The sequence below is a fragment of the Hibiscus syriacus genome, unplaced genomic scaffold (genome assembly GCF_006381635.1).
Source record: "Hibiscus syriacus cultivar Baekdansim isolate YM2019G1 unplaced genomic scaffold, ASM638163v2 tig00004035_pilon, whole genome shotgun sequence".
NCBI classification, from domain to species: domain Eukaryota; kingdom Viridiplantae; phylum Streptophyta; class Magnoliopsida; order Malvales; family Malvaceae; genus Hibiscus; species Hibiscus syriacus.
Genome location: NW_024061993.1, coordinates 304,630 through 310,097, shown reverse-complemented (window position 1 = coordinate 310,097; position 5,468 = coordinate 304,630). Strand labels below are relative to the sequence as shown.

Below are 5,468 nucleotides of genomic sequence, written 5' to 3'. Positions count from 1 at the left end.
ACTAACAAATTTTGATTCACTGTAGCAAATATTGTAGTTACAAAATAAAAAATTGATACCGTTTTGTGCTAAATAATTAGCTAGCCTGGGTCAAAATTACCCGAATACGAATTGGTTTAGTCTGACCCAAACCAATGTCCCAACCAAACCGCAAAACGCAAGCGTTTAATTTGCTTACCATCTGAAAGTCGATTGCCTTCAAACACACGTTGAGTCCAGCGGTGGTCAATTTTCTACGGAAAACAGCCGCAAAACCCCTCGAGAAGCTCCAACTATCCTTACGCAACTCTCATTCAATTCAAGTAAATCAAATCCAAATATAACCTTTTTTGTGTTTGTATGATCTTTGTTTCCATATAGCAACTTCTAGTTTGTTCTTCCCCTTCCTGATACTAAAAAAGAAAAGAAATGGAAGATGCCAAGAACCCACCACCACAACAAATGGTATCTTCAGAAAGGATGAACAAGAAAACGAAGAAGAACCCAAGATGGAGGAGCAACGACCGGCTTCAACTACGGCGCTAAACGGTGGAGGAGGATGGGGCGGTTGGGGTTTCTCTGCTTTCTCTGTTCTCTCAGATCTTCAAAAGGCTGCCACCGTTGCCGCTGAGGAGGTCTCTCGTAATGTACACTTCATTTTTGTATCCCTCAATAGTTATTTATGTATATCACTGTATGGGTTTTCGTATTCCAATTAATGATTGTTTATTTGAGTTTGTTTAGATATTTGGGTTTGAGCCAATTCAGACCTTGTTTAATTGAATAGGTTTTTGATACTGTGGAAGCTTTATTAACTATGAGTTTAGTTGTTAGAGATTTTTGGGTTTGATGAATTAAGCCTTACTCTGTGTTTAATATGTGAAGCATTGGAAGTGTTGGAAGGGGAAAATGAAGCACACTGTTCAAAGACCTAATCTTGTATGGAAATTCACTGCCTAGGTGCTGGGTTTGAAAATGCTGAATGTGGTCATTACTCATTAGTCATTACATAACAAAAAATTAACTGCGGTGGAGTTACTTGCTGTACCTTTTTCAATAACTCGTGTACTGATAAAATGGTTATGTCCATAACTCAATTTGATTATGTGAAAGGAAACGTGTGCTATTTATCTGTAATGGATTTTTTTCATTCTAGGTGGAGCCTTTTGTGATTTGCTTTTAATGCATTTTATGAAAGATGTAGCTCACTGTGACCTTACAAGTTGCCGTTATAGGCTACAGCCATTCATCCATTATGTTAGACCTGCTGATTGTAAAAATATCACCAATTTTCACGTAGATACTAGATGCTGTCATTATTACTGAAATTAGGTTCCATAGGAAGAATTCTATTCACTATTGTTGGTGAAATTGGTCCCTCCCATCATTTGAAATCAAATCTTGTCAAAGTATCAACTAAGTCATTTTGATTAAGAAATCTGATTTCAATATTTACTTTCCTATTTGGTTTTGGTGGAACACTTGCATTTAGTTTTTCCTATGCTAACTATTATCATTTTATCCTTAGTGAAACTGGAAGTGCTGAAAAGGAAAAATGGTATAACGATATTAAGATCAAATGGTGCATGCTTCAGGTCAATAATTCTCATATTGTCACTGTTTATTAACACTTTCAGCTGATTTATTTTGAGTTTTTTGTTTTGTATGTAGGATTTAGGGAGTGATGTGGCACCTTTAAACGTTTCATATGGTTACTTGAAGCTTTCTTGTTTGCAGTAGTGACAATCCTTTTAATGATCAAGAAATATCCAGAATAACATGAACTGATAATTATTGGAGTTATATGTATTAGCTTCTCGTTTAATGATCATAACAGGCTGTTTTCAATCTTGTTATGCATTAATTTCTGGATGCAGGCTTCTATGGTTGCAGAGAAGGCTGCAAAGAGCCTTGCAGATATGCAAATTGCTGAAGACTCAGAATCTTCAAAGGCAGAAGAAGAAGAAGAATCACCAAGTGAAAAAGAAAGTGAAGATTAGAGTTACAATGTACAAAAGTCTGCTCTGGATAAGTTAGAGAAAGCAAGTGACGATTCTTTCCTTGGCCAGGCAAGTCTTTTTATCCATTTTGATATCATGTGTATACTAGTACTTGCTGCAATATTCTGGATTGATGGTAATGTTTTTTGGGCTTTGTTTCCGCAGAGACACCAATTTATACTGTCAGTTTCACCATATCATTGTGATGGCCAGGAATCAATTGTTGATTTTTGATTTGTTATGTCCTACTTTCTTTGGTCGCAGGGTTTGAAGGTTCTTGATAACTCTGTGGAAAATTTTGCATCTGGGGCGTGGCAGGCACTAGGGAGTGCATTGAAAGGGGGTAGCAATTTAGTTCAGAAGTATGTTTCATGTTTTTCAATACAGAGTCCGGTTTTTAAATAATTAGTTGATTACCTGGAGCTAACAAAGAAAAAATAGAGAAAAAAGGATTGATCCTCGGTAATTGCAATTTGCAAGGCATCTTCTTAAAAAAATTTGGAAGTCATTTAGTGCTAGTATTTTTAATTTCTAGACGAATGGGTCCAGAGTTCTATCATCATGGAATATCTTCTTGTATATTGGATCTTCCCTCTCATCTGCAGAAGATGTGACATGACTACTTTTATTCTGTATGGATTCTGTAGAATTTTCTTGCAATTTAGAATTTTCAAGTGTCGAGTCTGGTTAGATGCTTTCTTCTATAAATTTGATCTTTCAATGCCCAGATAAACAACTGAACATCATATGATGTTGCTTGATTTTCTGCTTTTTTATAATTTCCCTCTATTTTGTCATGATGTTATGGTATTTCACTATTGTTGTCATAGAACTCAAGAAATAGATATACTCATGAAACAGTTTTCCACTAGTAATTTTTTTTCATTTATTTTCTAGGCTTGAGTATTCTGCTGTAAACATTGCTGATTCTATTCAGCATGGAGGCTTACCTGCTGGTTCAGTTACGCCATCATTAATTGAGGTTTGTCATAGTGCAGTCATTATCCTGTTTGGCAATGTTACAATGATCTCTTGTTTCTCATATTTGTTTTGCTGACTGAAAAGCCTTTACAACAAAGGGAATGCAAGTGCTTGAATACGTGGGAAAGGAAACTATGGATCTACTGATCAATGAAACTGGTATAGAAGCTGAAAACAATGATAAGTGCGCTGAACAACCGTTTGATGAGGATCAGTTGATAGAGGAAGTTGCTTTGATCGATGCTTCTACATATATGGAGGTCCAGAGCAGTTGGAGGTGAACTTCTTATCCTTGAAGTTGATATTTGATGATTGAAAATATTTTATCTTTCAAATCGATGAACTATAATGCTGTCACGAACTGGAATCATTGTCCAGCCACTGCGCCCTTCTATTTAATCGGAGGAAAACAAAATTATCACCTGAACAGAAATCTGTGTACGAGGGAAAGCTTAAACAAATCCAACAAATTTTCAGTTTAGATGCTGAAATGGATGGAACTGGTCCAGAGTTGGCCAAAGGAAAGAAAATAGAGACTGGAACTGAGGGCAGTCATGATGAGAGGAAACTTTTACATGATTCAAGTTCAGCAAGGCCGCTGATATGGCTGCAGGGTAAATTGCTGAACACAGTTTCCCCCCCCCATTTATCTTAGCTCAGAGAACTTCATCTCCTAGGTACTAGTGTCTAATAGCTATATAATGTTGTTCTCTGATTGTCTGCTCTACTTACAAGTATCTTCTATTTGGGATTTCCTTCAGGTGCTCATCTAGTCCAATTATAAAATTGAAATTTTCTTTAACTGAGTTGATTTTGTTTGTTTTCACATGCTCAGTTGCCTCTCCTTAGTTCATTTTCGCCCTTTCACGTTTAAGTCTGATGCATGTTTTGTAATACAAATAAAAGTGTTTTGAGTTTTTGTATCAAACTGTGTAGGGTTTCTTCATCCAGTTTGAACTCGTATACAATAATAGTGTCATGTTCTGAACTATCAACTCATTTTGTAGTAATATAAACTATCCTTCTCTATTGTTATTTCCACAACTTTTACAGGTTCGCAAATGCATTGTCAGGATTAGTCGTTAATGATGTAATTCAAAGAACCGATGGAAGGCTAGAGTCACTGCACTCAGAGGGGGTTCATGTATTGAGATATTTTCAAATTCTTTTGAACATTTCGACGATTTTTTTGGGATATGATATTTATTTTTTGTACCTATAAAACGACTGCATGGCAATGCAGAGGCTTTCAGAAATGTGCTGCTTAGCGATGTCTCATCTCCTGATGCTGGGTAAATCTGTCATATCTGGTTCTAACAAAGTTCAAGATGAAGATGAAGATGGTGATATGATGCATTCAACTGGCCTGAAGATTCGATTGAGAAGGCTAACTAATCCGACTAAAAGCACGTTCTATGACAGGATATGTGGAAGCTGTATCCAGTAGCTTTATACAGGTTAGTTCCGTTGTTCTCCGTTCTTATCAGTTATATCATATATGTTTACGACGGTACCTATGAGCACTAATAGTGAGGATGATTATCTTTTATATATGTTCTTCAGGCATATCTGATGTAGCTGAAGCTTATGTAGCAGCCATTAAGAGTGCTAGTGCAGATCCACATGAAGCACTTTCAAAGGCATCAATCCAGGAGAAAGCTAGTTCCTTCTCCGAACATCTCCGTAGTGATCAGACCATTGCCGTGAGCAAAATCCAGGATGGACTCCAAAATTTGTCATACGTAGTCCTTTCAACCTCAATCCCGGCTGCTTGAAGACTGAAATTCTCTACATGGTCTTTTGAGCGTGCATGTAATGTAATTAGTCTCGCTAAACTTTTTATGCTACACTAATGAAACTGAACTCATTTTTAAGCAAGGGTTAAAGCAGTGTCTTGTGTAGACGTGTGTTAAACTGGAATGTTCAACAGACCATTTCCACGTTAAGGTTCAAATGAAATTCAAATATCATATTCTTTTTTACGGATTTGAATGGCTTCAGGAAATTTCTTGTTCTCGATTCTATGTTTACTATTCTGTAATTTTTTTTAGCTCCCTGTCCATTTATCTTGTCACTAGTTGACAAAGTTACGGATTTGAAAGATCTTAAGGATAAAAATAATAGCAGCAATGAATATTATAAAAGTAACCCTTTGACTTTTGAGGATCAATGATTTCATTTAGTAGAACACAAGTCCCTTTTGCTTTGAAGTTTCTTCAGTCTTTTACCCCAAAACCTAACCTGGAAACATGTATGAAAATCAGAAACTGGTGGTCTTAATTTCACTTGTGATTTGCTACTTTCCATCCAAGGGTCTGGGACAAGCAAAGCACTTTGTGCTTGTCCATGGGTCTTGTCACGGTGCATGGTCATGGTATAAGGCGGTGCCACTGCTAAAATCAGGCGGACACAAGGTCACCGCCATAGACCTGGCAGGTTCAGGTGTGGATCCAAAGCAAGTGAACACTCGGATCCATCTCTGATTAGACCAAGCCCTTGAGGGAATTC

At 36.9% G+C, this 5,468-nt stretch overlaps 1 pseudogene; it reads left to right on the top strand.

The window, feature by feature from the left end:
* Positions 1-206: 206 nt before the first annotated feature.
* On the top strand, positions 207-4,735 carry LOC120186965 (annotated as a pseudogene).
* Positions 4,736-5,468: the final 733 nt, after the last annotated feature.